Below are 22,634 nucleotides of genomic sequence, written 5' to 3'. Positions count from 1 at the left end.
CTATTTAAAACACAGCCAGTGGTGGCTGGTGTGCAGCCCTGGGTTCCTTGGAGCCGGCCCTTAGGGACGCCCCTGGACCTCGCCTCTCACCCCTGTGCAGTCCTCAGCACCTTCTGCCTGATTGAGGGCAAATAAATTTATCCATCGAAAAGAAGCCCCCCTACCCGAATCTTACCCCAAGCGTGGCCTTCCCTCTGGAGTGGAAATGCTCAGACAGGTAGGCAGCAGCTTTAGGACCGGACGGGCTACTCCAGGAGCATCCCCCTGAACTTCCGTCTCTGCTGGGGTCGCCGGCTCCTTCTTGTCTTGTTCGTAAGTGGGCCGTGATATTTCCTCTCTATGGAAACCACTCCACTCCCTTATATATAAAAAAGTGACAGATCACAGGGTGGATCGTAGTTCCAGACGTAGTGTCTACACTGGGATGAGATTTCCTTTAAAATGCAATCAGGACCAGCTGTCCTCACCACTGAGAGACCAGTGCTCTGCTCTTGACCCCTCCTCCCGCCTGCCCACCCACCCCTCCTACTAATGCCCACTTCCCCTCCTGCCCTAGCAACCTGCTCCATTGATAAAAAAGAGAAATGCTCTGTCAAACTAAGAAGCAGTTTCTTTGAAGAGTTTTTTTATTTTATAGAGGCATGTTTTATTTATTTATTTCATGCATTTCAGGGCCCAGAGCCAGCAGCCAGGGCTCTAGCCCTGTTTTTGGAGCAATCGAACCGGCGCCGCAGAGGCCACGGGCAGCTTCGCAACCCAGCGCTCACCCGCTTCTTTGAAGAGTTTTATTACTAATCTTAATTCATGTTCATTTCGGCCCTCCTGCATCCCCAGGGCTCTAGCCCTCTTTTTGGAAATCTGGAGCCAGGACCTGTTTTGAAAATAGGCAAGGTGGTTTGAAATTCATCTGTTGTCTTGTAAATGTTGTGTGTTCTGATGGGCAGGGTTGTCTCTGCTGTTCCAAAGCTCTGTGTGCTTGTATTTGTCAAAGAGCAGGCACAATGTACCTGGAGCTTTTTTAGGCACTCACTTGAATTTTATCCTTTTTTATTCATCTCTGCATCCAGTATTTTTAACCCCCTAAAAACACAGCAGGTGAGGGCCCCCAGGAATTCAGATTAGTTCTGAATAGTGCCCTGTTGTTGTAGGCAGTCACAATTTAGAAAGATACATAAAAGGACAGCCTTATCTCAGGGTGGAAAATACCTTAATTAAAAAGGGAGCATCCTTGTCTTAGAGACTCTAGACAGGTAGTGTGTGCCAGGCCAGGGGGGCAGAAGGGATTCAAACCAAAAAAGAAGCTTTGGTGGAAAGAGCCAACAATGGGCAAGAGGGTATGATAAGAGGAAGGTGGGTCAGAAATGGGTGGGTGGTAGGGACTGTGTGGCTAGTTTCAACTAGGAAATACTCTGAATGCCTGGCTTGGTGGCAGTCAGGGTAAGAACCCAGGTCTCACATGGACTCAGGACCCTTCACATCCACCTTGAATCTGGGGCTTACCATATTATGAAGGGGCCACCAAGACCTTGTTTTCTCCAGTTCTTCATCATCTCAGACCACAGCTCCCCCATCTGGACGGGCGTCTTCCTCTCTTGAATTTCTGTAAGTGACTTCTGTAATTATCAGGACTCTTCAGTATTATGGGCTTTTGTTGAACAAATAGGAAGCCACTGTTGAGAAGGACCTCTAGGTCCCTTATGGGTTCATCCTCTGTCATGAAGAAGAGATTGGACCCCGCTCCAACTTCCTTTTTCCAGAATTGTCTGCCTGAAATTCTCTTGAAAGTAGTGGTCACACCAAACTAGATGAGTGTTTTAATTCAAATTCATGTGCTCATTCATTCATTCATTCATTCATTTTATAGTCCTATATTCTAGTCTTTGGGACAAGGATTTTTTTTTCCCCACTTCAGATAATTAGGAAGTAAAGGAATTTATGTAGGTTGCGAGGCAGATATTTGGAAATCTGGGTTTAACTCCTTTTTCTGCCCTTCTAAGTCTTGTGAAGGTGCCCAACATTGGACCCCTAAAGCAGAGCTTCTCAGCCTCAGCACTGTTGACATTTTGGACCTGATAACGTTGAGGTCAGGGATGTCTTGTGCCTATTTGATAGCCGGTATGCCAGCTAGCAAACTCTCCTGTCTCTTTGTGACAACCAAAAGTGTCTCCAGAGGTATCCCCTGAGGGCACTTCAGATTCAATTCAAATGAGACTCTGATAAAAATAGTCCATAAATACTGACTTCTTTTCTTAATGAATCTACCTTGTCTCCACTGAACTTCCAAGAAAACTCCCCAACCTAAGGCCAAAACTCCATAGGACTGAGGTGTCAGTGTCAGACTGATGACTATCCCCTAACATCTCCATCCCTCACTCTCCTGGGTTGGCTTGGGGTTGGTTCCTGAGTGCTCTCAGCCTGTGAGTAAGCTGAGTTCCTCCCATGGTCCTCATAGACCTGCCTGGGGATTAAGGGCATTGTCCTAAATACAGTTTTCTTAGAGATCAAAACCTCGAAAGCAGGCTATTTGCTTCACAGCTTGAAAACTGCTTTTGGTTGCATCTGATGGAGGATTGGAGAAAGTCCTGTATGAAAAAAGGTTTTTAGTGAGGAAACCCCCCCAGGTGTTGTTTCCAGGAAATGATAATTTCCCTTTCCACCCATCACTGATGTGTACAGTAGCTTTCTGCTATGCGTGCACTTTACTCTGGCCTTGGTGAGCCATTGGTATCTTCTATGAGTTCAACATTAGAATGTTGTTTAGGAATTTAAATACTCTTCAGAGAGTATGTGCAGAGCTAAGGAGGAAAGAGAAAACTGATTAGCTTTGTAAATGAATAGAAATGACCTATAAAGATCATTTCTCCAAAGTGTTCAAAAACACTTACAGATGATAACATAAGTATTTTCTCAAATTTTGAGCTGGCAGTAAAAGAAAAAGAAAGGAAAAATGAACTAGGGAATCGTAAGAACACTTGGCTTTTAGGAAAATGGTTTTGCCTTGGTGTCAGGGAGCCAGTTTACATCTGTCTCTGTTGCTAGTGTGGCTATTTGATGGGGACGTCACATTCTCTGCTCCTGTTTCCTGCTTATAAAATGTAAATTAGTGTGCCTTCCCTGTTATTCTAATCAGGTTGATGTCAAGATAGTCCTTCTAAGGACTTATTATTATCCTTGTTATTTTTTCAAATTTTCCTTGCTTTCCCTTACTGATTCTTAGTTTACTTAATTCCTCCATTTATGAAGGGTGTATGCTCACCTCCCATTGCATTTCCATATTTGTCATTTTCTTCTTGTAAGTCTATCTGTTATTGTCTCAAATATTTGGAGTGTTGGATACATGCAAATAAGCAAAATTTATCATTTTACTCTAAAGTCCTTATGCCAAACAATACCTTTCATCTTAAAGTCTACTTTGCCTTATGTCAAAATAGAGATTTCAGTTTTCTGTTAGTTAACATTTTTTGGAATTTTCTCCCAGTTTTCTATGTCAAAATTCTTTTCTAAATGGTATATTCTTAAAAAGAATCTAATCTAACATTCTCTGTTGTGATAAAGAACTTGAAAGATTTATACCACCAGTGATTACTACCATCATACATTTTACTACTTTTAATGTGTCTTTTTCCTTTTACTTATTTTTCCTTTTCCTTTTCTGTCTTCTGCTAGATGAATTCTTACTTTTAATTTTCCCTCTATTGATTCATAACACAAGCATTTAAAATGATAATTTCCCCTCCACGACTGCTTAAACTTATATCCCACGAGAGTGGACAGAGTCTCAGAGACTTGTGGAATAATTTCAAAAGATTGAACATCTGTAATTGCAGTCATAGAAGGAGAGGAAATACAAATTGGTATAGGAAAATACTTGGAAAAAAATGGTACAAAATGTGTAAATTTGGCAAAAGACAAAATTTGAAGATTCAAAAAATTTACAACACCCTGCAGTGGATAAATTTGAAAATATACCCATTTAGGTACATTATACTAATAAAGTTATAACAAAATATAAAGAAAACAATGAAAGTAGATTAAGTGGTATATTTCATACAAGGAAACAAGATGAATGATTGCATAGCATGGTGCCTCCAATTTTGTTCTTCTTTCTTAGGATTGCTTTAGTTATTTGTTCTTTTGTGGTCCATACACATTTTAGGATTTTTTTTTTCCTGTTTCTGCAAAAATTTAATTTGGAATTTTGGGAGGGATTGCATTGTATCTGTAGATTATGTTGGGTAGTATGGACATTATTAATTTTTCCAATCCATAAACACAGGATATCTTTCCATTTATTTGTGTTTTTATTTTCATTCATCGCTATTTAAATAGCTTACAATATAGATCTTTATCTCTATAATTAAATTTACTCCTCAGTATTTTATTCATTATGATAATAATATGAAAGAGATTTTTTCCTTAATTTCCTTTCTTCTTAGTGTTTTGTAAGTGTATAGAAAAGCAACTGATACTTGTATGTTGATTTAATATTCTGTAACTTACTGAATTATTTAATAGTTTTAAGTTTCTTTGTGTAGTCTTTAGGACTTTCTACATATAAAAGCTTCCATCGCTAACAGAGACAGTTTTACTTCTTCCTTTCTGATTTGAATGTTTTTAAAATTTCTTTTTTCTTGCCCAATTCTTCTGGCTAGCTTTGAGTAGGAGTAGTAAGAGGAGGTATCCTTGTCTTGTTCCTGATCTTAGAGGAAAAATCCTCAGCTTTTCCACTAGTGAATATGATGTCAGCTATAGGCTTGTCATCTATGGCTCTTACACTCAAAATAGTGTCCTTTCTGCAAGATATTTAGCACCACATTTTTGTATTTAAGTGCTTTTTGGTAGTGATAGCATAGTGCTAAAGTGCTGCCTAACGTTCCTAAATGTGAGAGGGTTGAGGTGAGCCTTATGGAGAAAATGTGTGTGTTGATATGTTTTGTTCAAGCATGAGTTATAGTGCTGTCTGCCATGAGTTCAATGTTCATGAATCAACAATATATATAAAGTCAAAGAATCTGTAATCAAAAACACATATACAACAAGGTGATACATTGATTAACTAATGAAAATGTGATGAGAAGTTGGCAGGCACCTAACCCTTTGGAGCAGTGGTGCCATATTTGCTAACTCATTGTTCACAGTGACTTTACAGACCACAACTACCTCAAAAAAGGAGAATCAACTTTACTTATTGAGTCTCTACTAAAGTTCAGGCACTGTGTTAGATGAACTGTTCTTGGAGATTCAATGATGTATAAATCTCAATCTCCAACTGCTTATAAGTAAATAGACAAATGCAGGGATGGGCCACAGCTAATTCCAAAGCTTAGACTTATCCAATCCAGGGAAATTGGTTAAAATTTACTGCAGATAAGAATATGCTGGTTTTATTTCTCATTGATTGTCTGAGTATTGTACTGGAATAATCTGCAGAGGTGTAGGCAGAGATTCAAAAATAGGTTCAGTGGTGGGGACAATAGCTAGAAAGAAGGAGCAACAGAGGTGAGTTTATTGGAAGAATTTTCATCTGCTTGACCACCATTACAATTAACATTACGTCTTCATAAATGTTCACAAACCTGGGCCTCTTTCTAGGAGCATGTTGTTCAGTCTCTTGCTTTGTGTAGAAGTTTTGAAGAGTTTTAATTTCCCTTGTCACTAGAAAAAACTCAGATCCTTTAATTACCAGCACCGTGCTCTCACCAACAGAGCTAACCATCCAACTATGAGAAAACATAGATTCTTTAAGCAGAAATGTTGGTACTGGGAGCTTTGTCTACATGTCAAGTAAATAGGCCACTGTGATTGGCTCCAAGTTTGGAAAGGTGGAAATAGAACAGCTCTGAGAGGCCATCTAAGAAGGTGGATATCCTCCCTTCCCTGGAGAGACAAGCTTTTGTCTCTGTTCTATGTGGCTCTGATAGAGGCAGCTACATCTTGTCCTGGCCCCTAGGAGCTTTGCTGTATGGATCAATCAGTCACTAAAAGTCTATTAGAGAGGATCATAAAATGTCTCATAAATTTCCAGTGCAGCTGGACATGAAGTTATGGACAGACCATAACTACCCCCACCCTGTTTTATTGCTGTTGGTTTCAAGGTGGATGCAAAGTCCAATGAAAACAATTTTTGAAAGGTCCACGGGAGGAAGTACTGGAGAACCTATACACTGGAAAGAACTGGAAATGACTGGAGCTTAGTGGAGTCATTAAATCAGCCCTATATGTTGGAAGAAGTATGAGTCAAAGCAAGAGTCTCCCTGACCCAACAGACTAGAAACATGTTACCATGTTATTAGTGGGCAGGAGGGAGAAGGGATATGGAGGAGGAAGTGAGGCATAGGTCAGAAGAGATAGTGTGGATTTTACTTGTCTGACTTTCTGGGCTGTGGCCTCATTATATGGTTTTCTCAGTTTAGGTACAAAATATTAGATCCATTTGCATAAAAAAGACCGATTTTTTTAAAACACACCCTTAGGTGTATTTAGATGCTTATTTTCATATCTGGATAGTCTTCTGTATGCATTCCTATTAAGCATAGCCTGTTAAAAAGAACAGGCTCTTTACTTATATATCTCCCTAACTAGATTCTCCCTAAACCACTCCTACCTCCATTTTTTTAAATGTCTATAGACTATCACAGTGCTTAATGTATAGCAGTTGCTCAATAAATAAGACCTTTGAAATGCCTTATGTGTAAACAATTTGCATGAACTGAAAATTGGTGAAATTAAGGTATTTGGTTAGAATGTTAGAATCCTCCTCCATCCGGTATGACTTGGAAGGCTATGCTAAATAGTCAGTACCTCTGGGGTTGTATAATGACAGTTACTTATTATAATCTTTCTCAGAAAGTTTGCTCTGATTTCCTAGTTCCATGCTATTCTGTACAGTATCCTCCCACCACAGGTGATTATCCAGCACCTGAAATGTGATTAATCTAAAATGAGATGGACTCTGAGTCTAAAATGCCCCATGGATTTCAAAGACTTAGTACAAAAATAGTATAAGTATCTCATTAATGATTTTATATATCCTGGGCCTCCCTGGTGGTGCAGGCAGTTGAGTGCAGCACTGTGAAGCTGTTTGCAGCCTCTGCAGCATGGGTTCGATTCCTGCCGGCCAGGGAGAAACCCACATGAAGTAGCAGACCTCTCCTGTCTCGCCCGCTGCCCCCCTCAGCAGTGTATTTCGTCAGTCTGCCTATTCTGTTCCCTGCTTAGTCTCTGGTGAATCCTCTCACCCCCCCCAACCTCTGGCCTGTACCCTGGTTCTTGTATAAATAAATAAATCTTTAAAAAAAACAAACAAACAATTTTATATATCCTTATCTGTTGAAATAGTAATATTTGGAATATATTAGGTCAAAAATACTCAAATTAAGTTCACTAATTTCTTTTTAAAAATTTGGTTACTGGCTTAAGTAAAATGATGTGTGACATAGGGGCCTCCCCGGTGGCGCCGTGGTTGAGCGCTGGGTTGCGAAGCGGCCCGCAGCCTCTGCAGTGCCGGTTCGATCCCCGGCTGCTCCCCGGCCACCGGAGGAGGGTCCCACATGGCGCGCAGACCTCTCCTGCCGCCCGCTGCTCCCCTCAGCAGTGTACTTCGGTCCTTCTGCCTGCTCTGCTCCCCGCTCTGGTTCTGGTGAATTCTCTCACCCTCCCGCACTTCTGACTGTACCTAGTGCTTGTATAAATTAAAAAAAAAAATAAATCTTAAAAAAAAAAAAAGAAAAAGAAAATAAGGTTAAAAAAAAAAAATGATGTGTGACATTATCACATTATGTTTCTATTGGATAGGGCTCTCTTAGATAAATGATGTCATAAATGGGGGATCAAAACTGTGCCATGGGAGATCTTGCACTTTAAGATCAGGCAAATTTGTTTTTACAATTTGGCTTGGCCATATTTTAATATAGATGATCTTTTCAGAGTTTTTTATTTTTTTTATTTTCATTATCTTTTTTTACTACTTAAGCATTGCTTTATTATATATTTGTTTTTGTTTTTCTGGGTTTGTGTATATTTTTTGCATTTTATTTATTTATTTTTTATTTAAATATTTTATTTTATATAATTCTTACATTTTTTTTCATCTTTGCACAATGTATGCATTTTCATTTTGGTTATATTCCCCATACAATTGCACCTCCCCCCTTATTTTGACTCTAGTCCTTCCTCCCCCCACCCCCCTCCCCCTTAGTGTGTCTCTGGTTTATAGTTGCTTGTTGATTTTGATTTTTACTTTGTATTGATTAGTCTTTTTCCTGGTCTCTTATTTAGGTTTTCTAAATTCCTGCTATGAGTGAGACCATCCGGTATTTTTCTTTTTCTTTCTGACATTTCGCTGAGCATGATCCCTTCTAGCTCCATCCATGTTGCTGCAAACTGCATGTGTTTATCATTTTTGATTGCTGAGTAATATTCCATTGTGTATATGTACCACATCTTCTTGATCCAGTCATCTATTTTTGGGCATTTGGGTTGTTTCCATAGCTTAGCTATTGTAAATAGTGCTGCTACAAACATAGGTGTGCAGGTGCCCTTTGGAATTACTGTTTCTGTGTCATTTGGGTAAATACCTAGGAGTGGAATTGCTGGATCATATAGAAGCTCTATGTTTAGTAGGTCAAGAAATCTCCACACAGCTCTCTATAGTGGTTGGACCAGAACAAAGAGAAACCTCACCGACTGGGAGAACATTTTTGCACACAACACTAACGATAAAGGACTGATCACAAAAATCTACAAAGAGCTGATGAATTTCAGTTTTTTAGACTCTGGGTCTCAATCCTCTATTGGGTTGGGTAGCTATGAGGATTATAAGTGAGAGAATGTATGTTTTTACCTAGCCTAGGAAAGATTTACATTTACAAGATTTACATTTCCTCTCTTTCTTCTTAGCAAGTGAAATCAAGTCTATTAGCTTAAAACAACAATGTCAGAGTATGAGAGAACCTATGTCTTCATACCCTTGCCGTCTTTGAAGCTTCATGTTATAAAAATGTGTCCTCATTTGTTTTTATTTGCTTTCCTGCATATTCATTAGGTTGAGCATTTTTCTGGTGCTGTTGATGGGAGTACAAGGTTTTCTGAAATGGTTTCATCCAGAATCTCTGAAGTTAACTACCCTTACATCCAATAATTTCTATTCTCCAAAACTTAAAAAAAAAATAGAGATAAGAATCTCGGGGTGTGTCCAGGAATCTTCATTTTTAAGATCAGGTCAACATGGTAAGTCTAAGTTCAATTGGAATGATGTGGTTCCCAGGCAGGAGAGAAGAGCTAGGACGGATGGCTGTGTGGCCCCAGGGCAGGATGTGAATTCAGGCTGGGCTGTGGATTCCTCTTTCTTGTTGGGCCCCATTAAACTTTCTATTCTCATCCTCTTCTCACCATGGTGCCTTTCCTATCACCCACTTTTAAGCTATGAAGATTTTGTAGGGGAGACACTTGCTTTGATTCTTTATGATTCTCTCAAACATTTATGTCAACAGTCTCCTCTGCTTCTCTTTTATGTTTGGATCTTTGGAAACTAAAGCCAAGAAGACTTTTTATTTCTCCTCCTATCTTATCCCTCCCTTGAGAAAATGACAACAGGCTAGCCCAACCAATGAAGTAAAAGATAGGGAAATAAAAATATTTCACCATGAGAAACAAATGACTTTAATACATCAAAATATTATCCTTCCACACTTTACATAACTGTGTGTGAGCAAGATATATTTCTCCCACACTTCCTAAGAAAGCCCAGTTGGCTGCCCAGGAATTAATAGCCTTATTGTTATAACTATGATAAATAATATATATTGTAATCGATACAGGGAATATTGATTGCTTGGACAATAGAGTAGAAATAATGTGAAGAGAATACTCTGTCAGAGAAGCAGACCCTTTAATAGAATTTCCTATTCCTTATCTTTAAGGAGAGTGTGTTTGTGCTGCACTAGTGGAACAGGACTCATGGGGTGTGTTCACCACAGATTGGAAATCTAAATCTAGGGGTTATAAAACTGCTTCCACAATGAAGAAACATATTAGAAGCATAGTTTTCCATCCAGAAGATGGTCCCAGAAATGCACTACAAACATCAAAGTAGCAAATGTTTCCTCAATAGACCCTCAATAAATAGGATACTTTAATTTGTGAAGTTTTATTATTGCCAATGCTTTAAATTCTAGTATCTACCTTAATAGAGCAAAATAAGAATTCAAGATAATAGGATAATGAAAACTACAAAACTCATTTTACTTGAGAATGCGGTTGAAAGCATATATGCACTAAGAACATCATTTTTGCGTGTTACATATATATATGCATTTAATTTTTGTGTAGAAGAACAGGGGTATAGGCCAGAGGTGCAGGGGGTGAGATGATTCACCAGAGACAGAGTGGGGAGAAGAACAGGAGGATCTACTGAAACACACTGCTGAGAGGAGCAGCGGGCCAGACAGGAGGTGTCTACTGAGCCAGGTGGGTTAGCTCCCTGGCCGGGAATTGAACTCAGGCCATAGTGGTGATAGCACTGAGACTTAACCCCTAGGCCACCAGGGAGGTCCCTGTCATATATTTAAAGTGATGTTGATAAACTGCAGCTTATCTTGAAGAAGTTGATAATGTTGGTTGGTGGGTGCTGGTGGTAGAGGTGATAGTGTTGCTTTTGTTGCTGGTGGTGCAAGTACTGCTTGTATTGGTGGTGCTTGTGATATTGTTGTTGGTGCCCAGGAATTAATAGCCTTATTGTTATAACTGTGATAAATAATATATACTGTAATCCATACAGGGAATATTGATTGCTTGGACAGTAGAGTAGAAATAATGTGGAGAGAATACTCTGTCAGAGAAGCAGACTTTTTTTTTAAGATTTATTTATTTATTTATACACGCACTGGTTACAGTCAGAAGCGCGGGAGGGCCCAAGAATTCATCAGAGCCAGAGCGGGGAGCAGAGCAGGCAGAAGGACCGAAGTACACTGCTGAGGGGAGCAGCGGGCGGCAGGAGAGGTCTGCGCACCATGTGGGACCCTCCTCAGGTGGCTGGGGAGCAGCCGGGGATGGAACCGGCGCTGCAGAGGCTGTGGGCAGCTTCGCAACCCAGCGCTCAACCGCTGCGCCACTGGGGAGGCCCAGAAGCAGACTCTTTAATAGAATTTTCTATTAAAGGGTAGTTTCTGTTGGTGTTGGAGATGCTGGGGGATTGTGTGTGTATAACACTTGTTGAAGGCCAAGTGAGGAAAGAATACAAACAATTTCATTCCTAGACCTGTGTGTTATTTACCCTATAAAATGTAGAACAAGTTTGGATAAGCAAAATTTGTACGTATGTCCTAGTTGCAATCAATATACCCCAACAGGTATTATTTGGGTATTTCAAAAATGTTTTTGTTTGTATTAACTCTCTAGAATCATAGAATGTTTGGCTTAAGAGACCTCATTCTATAGCTCAATCTCTTCATTTTTCAGAAGAGGAAGCTGAGGGCAGATGGTTAAATCACTTAGATAGTGTCACATGCAGGTTAGTGCAGACCTCGGGTTCCCCACACTGCATCCTCATGGGCCATAGTTGCAAAGCTGGATGATGCTGCATTTCTGACCACGAGGAGGGAACAGAAGTTTGCCTTGTGAGTGAGTGATTGTTTTAGACATGGCGCCTATAATTGAAGGTAATGTTATTGAAATGAAATAAAAATGAGAGATTATTAGATATTTATTCAAAAAGACAAGTGTAGCGAGTCAGAGTACATTGAGATTACATTTTATCTCTGATAATCAAAGAAGGATGAAAAATGTGTTTTGTGCTATGCAGATCTAGGGCAAAGTTAGAAGGCAGTAATACCAGTAATAGTTTGCTTTCAATAGTGTAAATCATACAGTTAATTTTCATTTTAAAGCAGTAGCAATTAAAAGTAGAAGGAACACTCTTGCCTATGGTTATGCATATCAGAGACCACATAATGTGGTGCATACATACATACATGTGTATGTGCACACACACACACACGCATTTCCAAGAAAGAGAAAGTAGGGAGAGTAAACAAGAAATGAATCTGCAATTTTAGGCCAGTAATTATTGAGACCAGGGATGGAAGCTGCTACAAGGAGGTAAAACAGGTTCATTCTCTGCTGCCAGCTCACTGGCAGAATGAACAGGGCCTTCAAATATTGATGCTCTTTTTTGTTTTGTCCCACAGGCTAAAAGATAAACACCCCATGCCAGTTCTACTTGCAACTAAGAACACTCTAGTCCACTTGCTCAAAAAACATGAGAAGGATGAAGGACAGGCATCTTGATAAAACTTTTTTCTTTATTCTATTATAGAAATAATCAGTAAATTTAGTCATCTTTCCAAAACATGTTTATTGGACACCTACTTAAGTACATGGAGCATAGTTGCTAAGTACTATAGGACTTAATATTAAGTACTACAGGCAACAGCTGCCACAATCCAACTCATGGAGCAGCAGCATTCCTGGGGTGCTATTGTCATACAGAATCTCATTCCACACCTAATGAACTGAATCTGCATTTAGTCAGAGTCACTGGTTGGAAAAGGAAGCTGTGGGAAACACTAACAAATACTGTTATTATAAGGATATTTTTGTAGACAAGTTTGAGGGATCAGGCAATTGAATGGAAGGGAGCCCCTTAAGCAGATTAAAAATGACCAGCTTTTTTATTCTTTTCAGAACAGAGCTTGACCTCACCCAATTAAAGCAGATGGGAATAAGGTTGTTTTGGTCCCATTAGGGTATTATATATAATCATGATGGGGCAGGGACGCTGGAAGTAGAAGGAAAAAAATTCCGTTCATCAGTTTATATAAGACACCCCCAGAAGTAGCTCTGTGGACTCTGTCTGTAGGGTGGGAGGAGGCACGATGCTGCAGGTCCCATGTCACTCAGACAAGGGCACAAGTGACTGGATTTGTAACCTGAAAAAGCTTGGGTCCCATGTATCTGTAGCCAGCACACAGACATTAGCCTATACTCTGCCTTTCCTCCCCTCCCATTGTGTTTTCAAGCATTTAAAAAGTTGACTTCTTTTTCTATTCACCCGAGACTTATCTTCACTCTCTGTCACAAGGATAATAACATCTCCCCCTCACACTGTACGTGTCAGGTTGCTGTTTTGCCAAGCTTCGTGGAACTCCTCAAGCTCCCCTGCAGGAGAGGAAGGTTGGGGAGCCATCATGGTAAGCAGCAGGCAGGCACATGCTCATGTTCCTGGTTTGCAGAATCTGGAGAAACCTGGGTTGGCTCTGAGCTGCTAATGAGAACATTGCTGCTCTCTAGAGTCTTTCTGCAGCAGCTCAGAAGTGAAAATGAGATTTCCCCAAACAGCCATTCATTGTTCATTCTGACCACCTCATCCTTCTCTCTTAGGCTTATTTTTAAACATCCCCAAACTTCGTTACAGAAGAGACGGCTGGCTTGTCTGCGCTCCTCCATAAAGGTGGCCCTACTTCCCTCTTTGTAAAATAAAGGGGTTGCCCAAATGACTCTCTATGCATTCTTTTTTACCTCCAAGTTTTTATTTTGAAAATTTACTAATCTCTGGAAAAGTAGAAATAAGAGTAAAATGCACACCAAAGTACTTGTTACCTAAATTAGTCAGTTAACACTGATTTTATGTGTGTACATGTGCATGTGGATGAAAGATGCAGGCTAGGCATCTTTTTGAATGCTGTACATTCTGGAATTGTCTGTTTAGATTCAGGTTAAACACTTTTGGCAAGAATACCACGTCCATGATGTTAGATACTTGTTAGAACATCATATGAAGAAGTGTATGATAACAGTTTGCTCAGTTACTAGTAATGTTAGTTTTGATTACTTGGTAAAGATGGTTTTTGTGTGTGTGTATGTGTAGATATATATAATTAAAATATGTATCTGTAACACTATAAAACGATACCACTTTTTACTAAATGTGGGGCTTATTTTTGAATTAAATATTTATTTTTCAGAAGATCTTTTATTTATGTTAACAGATAGTAAATTTACTATTGTTATTTTTAAATGAATTAGTACATATTTAAATTTGTCCCTGTTTTCATGGTGTTTTATGGTAAGTACTGATAGATAGAACCCACATAAACTGAAAGTCTTTGGCATTCTCTTTAGACTATAAGAGGTCTTGAGACCAAACAGCTTGAGATTCACTGTTACAGAAAGCAGATAACAGGAGTTAAGCAACACCCTCTGTGATTGTATCAACTAAGTGTTCTGTGAGATAAGGTTCTTGTGCAAATTAAGGAAAAATAGTTTTAAGGTCAGTTTGATTTTTTCGTTAAATGGTGTTGAGGAGGCTCTCAGATGACCCTCAGAGACCAGGTGCTCACTATTGTTATTTTTTTTAAAGATTTATTTATTTATACATATAAGAACTGGGGTACAGGCCAGAGATGTGGGGAAGGGGACGGTGAGAGGATTCACCAGAGACAGAGTGGGGAACAGAACAGGCAGACTGACTATAATACACTGCTGAGGGAAGCAGCGGGCGAGCCAGGAGAGGTCTGCTGTGTCATATGGGTATCTCCCTGGCTGGGGATTGAACTTGTGCTGCAGAGCCGTGGACAACTTCACAGGTTGCGTCTTAACCCTTTGGGCCACCAGGGAGGCCCTATTGTTATTTATTAAGTCCATAGGCAACACCTCTAATTCCAGCAGGTGGGTGTTGAGAAGCGTTTTACTATAGAATGTTGTTAAGTGATAGGATAACATAGCTTCCTTCGTGATCCAGAAATGCCTAGAATGTGCTGGTTCTGATCAGAATGCTGAGTGCTGTCCTGTTGTGCCCACCTGTTCAGGTGTGGCTTTAAGGCTTTTTCTGGCTTGGTGTGTCTTCATGGATCTGGAGTCCCAGACAAGAAATTTTTATTCTGTGTTCTTTGTAACTGTCAATGGATAGTTCTTAGCCGGTCCCTTAGTTTCTTTCTTCTTTCTGACTCATTTTCTATTAAAGGTCTGCATTGACTTGATTTTTTGGTTGTCAAATTTCTCTAGTGGCCTCACCTTTTCTAATCCTCCTCCACCGAGGTCAGTCTGAAGAGAATTAGATGTAAATGAGGTTAAGTGCATCCAGAAATGGATTCTCTTCAGAAATATTTGCAAGGGGGAAGTAGGAGAGGAAAACCTTAAATGTCAGTAATAAATACATTTCAGTTTTCAACAAAGGAAGTACTTCAGAGATGCCCTGTTTTGTCATTTCAAAATTATAGGACTGGTTAATTGTCCCATTTAGAAGAAGAACACTCGGGGGTTTTATAAATAGATTTTATGTGATGAAGAAAATTTGAATTTTTGATAAGGTCATTTATTTGCTTCAATATTTATTGAATGCTAATGGGTGTAAAGGACATCTTAGTGTAGAAATTAAGAATGGAGGAACATAATGACTCTTGCTCTCAGAACAGCACCATTGCTCAGAATAAATGGTGAACCTACTTCTTATTAAAATAATTGCTATTCATTTATCAATTCTCAGATTGTGAGGTTAGATGTTTGAGATCTGTGGGATCAAAGGATCCTGACTTTTATCATTTGATTTAATTTAAATTTTTTATTGAGATAACATTGATATACATCATTATAGCTGTTTGAATTTATGTTGTCATGCCACCAAAGTACCAATGACTTTCCATGGCCCATTAGACCTCTCTACCCTTCGCTCCCACCCCACGTCCCCAATTCAGTATCTTCAGTTCTGTAGTCAGAATCCACGGGTTTCTTTAGGTTTAATTTTATCTGTTCCTATGTTTCATGTGTTTATATTCCAAATATGAGTGAAATCATTTGTTATTTGTCTCTTTCCTTCTAACTTATTTCACTTAGCATAATCCCTTCAAGTTACATCTGTGATTTTGCAAAACATGGAAGCAATATGTGGGTGAGAGACACATGGGGAGGCTGACAATGGCAGCCTTTATCTTGATTTGTATTTTGATTTTGCTTCTTTGGTCCAGACTTGCCTGGCCCCTTGTTCTTTTCCTCTGGTTACCTGCCAGAGGGTGCCTTAGACTTGTGGTGAAATTTCGGGCTTCTGCAGCCCTGCTCTGGGTCAACTGGTTGAGCATTTACTCACCAGGGGATGAGTAACTTGGGGTGTTGTACTAGGAAATATCCTTTCTTCTCGTCTCTCCCTATGCACACTACCCAGTTAAAGTTTTTTCACACTAAAAAAAAAATAAAGAATATTAAACATGACAACATGTCATGTTTTCACTAGAGACCCACTATACCCCAACCTTCATCAGCACGCAGCTTTGGTTGGAAAGGGACTGTGTAGTTGAACCAAGATAAGCCACCTGAGGAATGTAGAATTAATACTTAGGGATAGCCAGAAGGTTAATGTGTGAAGTTGGAGACTGTGGGTTGGCCACATTCACCTACGGAGCTGAAGGAGTAGAGGAGTGATCTGCAGGGAGATCAGATGGTGATTTGCAGGGAGAAGTCAGTCTTGCAGATTCACTGCTTCCTACGTTACTATCTTCCTAGTCCTGCTGTCCTTGCAGCATTTAAATTATGCCTCTTCATTTTGAAAATAAAATACACCCACTTTTTCTTAAACTAACCTGAGTTGTGTCTGTTATTTGAAGCAGAAAATTTGGGCTAATAGAGTATAGATTTGAAGAAAAGGATCCTCTCTCTGTCTATAAAATAAAACTGCGAATAGAATATACATGTAAAATTCTTAGAACGGTACTTTATCATCACCACCACTCTCATCTCCATCATCATCCATCATCATCCATCATCATCTCCATCATCACCACCGTCATCATAATCATGTTGTGATCAGCGTCATTAGCATCACCACCATCACTATTTTCTACTTCATTTTCATCTTACAATGTTAGTAAAATCTTTATCATTTTTTTTATTATGAACCTAAATTCCTTACCTGCAATTCCAAAACTCACAAAGCTCTGAAACCCAAAACATTTTCAAAACTCAAGTGGGGACGTCACTTACACTTAATTGGTGGGAGGTTATATCCAATCCTGTTCATTTCAGTATTTTCTACCAAAAATAAGAATGTGTCTCTTTACAGGGTATTCTCAAGATTCCATTGAGTCATATTTACAGGCTTAGGGTGTTTGGATGGGGCTGGACACTCACTTCTCCATGTCTGGGAGATCTGCGAGGACTGAATGGTGAAGCACACCTCCAGTTGGTTTAAGGTTGCATCTGTGAAGCCTCTTGGGGGACACATCATTAATTGGGGTCCCATTTTTGTGTTCATTGCTTAGCTTGAGCACTTCTGGCCTACATGAAAATTTACGAATGTAAACCTCACATTAGCATGAGACTTCGACTCTTGACTGTAAATTCTCAAGGGAGATTTTCACTTTTTCTCCCAGATTCCGGATCAAAATATGACTTTTCTCTCTGTGTAAATGCCATCCCCCCTCTTTTGATCATGTGTATAAAAAACAAGATCTTTTTAACAAATACATTTGTTATGATTGGATTTCATTCTGATGAATTGTTTAATATCTTCTGTTAGCATCACCTTCTGATATATATATATATATATTTATATACATTTTAAAGACTTATTTATTTATGCATACAAGAGCTGGGGTGTAGGCCAGAGGTGCAGGGTGTGTGTGTGTGTGTGTGTGTGTGTGTGTGTGAGAGAGAGAGAGAGAGAGAGAGGATTCACCAGAGACAGAGTGGGGAACAGAACAGGCAGACTGACTGAAATACACTGCTGATGGGAGCAGTGGGAGAGACAGAAGAGGTCTGCTTGCCATGTGGGTTAGCTCCCTGGCCGGCTGGGGAATTGAACTCTGTGCTGCAGTAGCTGGTGATAGCTTGATAGTGTTCTCTTTAGCCCTGGGCCACCAGGGAGGTCCCAGTTTCTGATATATTGATTAGCAATGCAGAAGGACTTTTGAACAAAGTAACAGGACTGTTTCTAAATATGTTCTGTCAAGCTTGAACTACAAATTCACTACATTCCTAAGATCTTAGGACATCCAAGAATCTGTACCCTTAGCTGGTCTGTGCAGAAATAAACCCGAGCAAACTATCCTGAGGGTGATAAAATAATGACAGGATTGATGTGGGAGAGAAATTATCAGGGTTCAGCTGAGCTCTGAATGTGCTTTTTTTCTGTAGTAGCATTTCTAAGAAATATGAGTGAGAATCTGATTCAATAATGTTCAGAAAACATTTTCAAGAATGCAATTTTGTACCAGTTTCTCTTTTAGGGAGCAGGGATATCAAAACCGAGATAACAGGACCACTCCACAGTCCTCTATGATGGCAGACAAATGGAGAAAGAGAAATAACATAATTCAGTCTCCAAGAAATACCTTTAAGTTTTTTTTAATGCTATTCACATTGAGCATAATTATATTAGGACACACCAGTGTTTTTGTTTGGAAAAGTGATACCTATTCTGTCATCAACAAACTATTCAAGAAGGAGAGGAGCTATATTTACAAAGGCTAGGTGCACTGACAAGGGAGGTGAGTTACTCCTCTTCTCAGAACTTCTCTCTCTCTCTGGATGTTAAGTGTTGAACACCAAGCAAACATTTTTTGTTTTGGTGTCTCAGTGTGGGACACTGGTATTTTCAATTCAACTAATGATTTTAAGAACATACCATGTGAACAGTTCTGTAAGGGAAACAAAGAGTAATAAGATTCATTGTTCTAGAAGCTTATTGTGTGTGTGTGTGTGTGTGTGTGTGTGTGTGTGAGAGAGAGAGAGAGAGAAAGAAAGAGAGGGAGAGAGAGAGAGAAAGGAATCTAGGATCTCTAGTTTCCTTCCACAGGAAGGAAGATTGCTGATGAAGAAACCTAAAAGGGGATTTTACAAAATAATTATAACAATTTAAAAACCCTCCATCACTGGTCATCAACAGAACTTAAAATCTGTGGGGTCTGGGGCCAAGGAAAGAGACCCTTTGCCCAAAGTGACATCCTCGCATGTGTCATATGGCCTAAAAGTTCCCTTGAGAGAAAACTTTAATTTTCATTTATCACCCACTTGTAGAGTAGTTGGAATGCGTTTTGGAAGATTCATTTTCTTTCTTTTTTTTTAAAAAAAGATTTATTTATTTACTTTTATACAAGAGCTGGGTACAGGTCAGAAGTACGGGAGGGTCAGAGAATTCACCAGAGCCAGAGCGGGGGAGCAGAACAGGCAGACGGACCAAAGACACTGCTGAGGGGAGCAGTGGGCAAGGCATGTGGGGTGTGCCATGTGGGGTTCTCCCTGGCCGGCAGGGAATGGAACCGGTGCTGAAGAGGCTGTGGACAACTTTGCAGCGCCGCACTCAACCGCTGCAGCACCAGGGAGGCCCTGGAAGATTCCTTTTCTTAAATAGAGACAGTGAGCATCAGAAAGGCCTGCAGCTTATGGAATGGGAATGATGTAAGTAGGAGGCTGGGAGGAAACTTCTAGAAACAGAATGTTGGGGACTCATTGCTTTTTCCACTAATTTTTCCTCAGGACTGACCTTTAGTTTTTCTCCACAGCTTTAGATAACAGCGTTGGCTCTGGATGGATTCCCTGCTGTGTTTAAAAAATTATTTCAGTTAGGTGCACAACTGCTTGGGGAGGTAAAATTCCCACTTGCTCTTGGACTTCCCAGTCTGAAAATAAACATAGTTTGCTTGGATTCATGTGGGCTGAATTGCTTCCCCACCATGGGATTGACCTCAAATTAATTTGATCTTAGGGCCTCAACATTTTCAGCCTTTGCAAGATTCCCAGGGCTCCCACAGGGCTTAACAAGGATGAGAAAAAGATCAGATAACGGAGCTGACTAGTAATTATTTGCTTCCCGTTTGGAACTCCCCAGCCCTAGACTCTGCTCCATATCTGTATCTACCTTTTCTGTCTACGTGGATTGCTTTATCCTCAGGGACCCTTGGTGATCAGTTCTATCCAAAGCCCATCTAGTTTCGAAACAGAACTGCTCAGGGAGAAAAAATGGACATTCTTTTTTATTTTTATTTTTATATTCCCCATACAATTTCAACCCCCTTATTTTGACCCCAATCCCTCCTTTCCCCGCCCCTCCACCCCCCATAGTGTGTCTCTGGTTCATAGTTGTTTGTTGATTTTGATTTTTTCTTTCTTATAGTTATTCTTTTTCCTGGTCTGTTATTTAGGTTTTCTAGATTCCTGCTATGAGTGAGACCATCCGGTATTTTTCTTTTTCTTTCTGGCTTATTCCAGTGCCATCCATGTTGCTGCAAATTGCATGTGTTTATCTTTTTTGAATGCTGAGTAATATTCCATGGTATCACATCTTCTTGATCCAGTCATCTATTTTTGGGCATTTGAGTTGTTTCCAAAGCTTAGCTATTGTAAATAGTGCTGCTATAAACACAGGGGTGCAGGTGTTCTTTGGAATTGATGTTTCTGTGTCCTTTGGGTTAATACCTAGGAGTGGAATTGCTGGATCATATGGGAGCTCTATCTTTAGTAGGTTGAGGAGTCTCACACAGCTTTCCATAGTGGATGGACCAGTTTGCACTCCCACCAGCAGTGCAGGAGAGTTCCTTTTTCTCCACATTGTCTCCAACATTTGTTGTTGATAGTTTTTTTAATATGTGCCATTCTCACTGGTGTGAGATAGTATCTCATTATAGTTTTGATTTGCATTTCCCTGATTACAAGTGATGTTGAACATTTTTTCATATGCCTGTTGACCATTTGTATTTCCTCTTCAGAGAAGTTTCTTTTTAGCTCTTCTGCTCATTTTTTGACTGGATTATTTTCTTTGTTTTTGTTGAGTCTCATCAGCTCTTTGTAGATTTTTGTGATCAGTCCTTTATCATTAGTGTTGTGTGCAAAAATGTTCTCCCAGTTGGTGGGGTTTCTCTTTGTTTTGGTTATTGTCTCTTTTGCTGTGCAGAAGCTCTTTAATTTGATGTAGTCCCAGCTGTTTATCTTTGCCTTCACTATCACTGCTTTGGGTGATGTGTCTGTAAAGATGTCTTTGAGGTGCATGTCATGTAGTGTTTCACCTATATTTCCTTCTATATATTTTATGGTTTCAGGTCTTAGTTCTTTAATCCATTTTGAGTTGGTTTTTGTGCATGGTGTGAGGTAATAGTCAAGTTTCATTCTTTTGCATGTAGTGACCCAGTTTTCCCAGCACCATTTATTGAACAAACTTTCTTTGCTCCAGTGCACATTCTTTGCTCCTTTGTCAAAGATTAGTTGACCATAAATCTCTGGGTTTATTTCTGAGTTTTCTATTTGGTTCCATTGGTCCGTGTGTCTGTTCTGGTTCCAATACCATGCAGTTTTGATGATTATGGCTTTGTAGTACAGTTTGAAATCTGGGAGAGTGATGCCTCCATTCCCTTCTTTTTTTTTTCAGGAGGGTTTTGGCTATTCGGGATTTTTTGTGGCTCCATATGAATTTCATCAATATTTTTTCTATTTCTTTGAAGAATAACATTGAAATTTTAATTGGAATAGCAGTGAATCTGTAGATTGCTTTTGGTAGGATGACCATTTTGAGAATGTTAATTCTTCTGATCCATGAGCAGGGGATATCTTTGCATTTCTTTGTGTCTACTTCTATTTCTTTTAACAGTGTTTTATAGTTTTCTTTGTATAGGTCCTTTACTTCTTTTGTTAGGTTTATTCCCAAGTATTTGATTTTTTTTTGTTTCAATAATAAAAGAAATGGTTTTCTTGATTTCTTCTTCTTCAGATTTATTGTTTGTGTATAGGAAGGCTACTGATTTTTGTGCATTGATTTTGTATCCTGAAAAGTGGACATTCTTCATTTTTTTTTTTTTTTTAGAGGCATGTTTTATTTTATTTATTTGTTTGTTTGTTTGTTTTGTTTATACATACACTGGGTACAGTCAGAAGCGCGGGAGGGTGAGAGAATTCACCAGAGCCAGAGCGGGGAGCAGAGCAGGCAGAAGGACCGAAGTACACTGCTGAGGGGAGCAGCGGGCGGCAGGAGAGGTCTGCGCGCCATGTGGGACCCTCCTCTGGTGGCCAGGGAGCAGCCGGGGATCGAACCGGCGCCGCAGAGGCTGTGGGCAGCTTCGCAACCCAGCGCTCAACCGCTGCGCCACCTGGGAGGCCCAAAAGTGGACATTCTTAAAAGCAGAAGTGGATCATAAAAAGGGTCAGTGGAGAGCTAAGAAGTCTTTTTGTCTCTAAGTGCCCAATCTGAGAACTTTGTATAAAATTGACGTGGCATTTGGGCCTCCCCTGGTGGCACAGTGATTGAGCGCTGGGCTACAAGGCTGCCTGCAGCCTCTGCAGCACCATTTCGATCCCTGGCCACCGGTGAGGGTCCCACATGGCGCAGCAGTCCTCTCCTGCCGTGCCCGCTGCTCCCCTCAGCAGTGTGTTTCATCTGCCTGTTCTGTCCCCCGCTCTGTCTCTGATGAATTCTCTCACCCTCCCGCGCTTCTGACTGTACCCAGTGCTTGTATGAATAGATAAATAAATCTTTAAAAAAAAATTTACCTGGCATTTGAGGTCATGAACATCACACACACACACACACACACACACACACACAGATTATGTGGTATTGTCAAATTGAATAGACAGTCTATGTGATTGGCAAAACTACAGGGGAATGTGAAATGATTTTATCCATGAGGGAAATAAGAATAATGTAGGCTAAACTTATCTTA

This window comes from Talpa occidentalis, unplaced genomic scaffold (genome assembly GCF_014898055.3).
Source record: "Talpa occidentalis isolate TD23 unplaced genomic scaffold, MPIMG_talOcc4v2.1 talOcc4.14, whole genome shotgun sequence".
NCBI lineage: Eukaryota > Metazoa > Chordata > Mammalia > Eulipotyphla > Talpidae > Talpa > Talpa occidentalis.
This window is presented reverse-complemented; position numbering follows the sequence as displayed.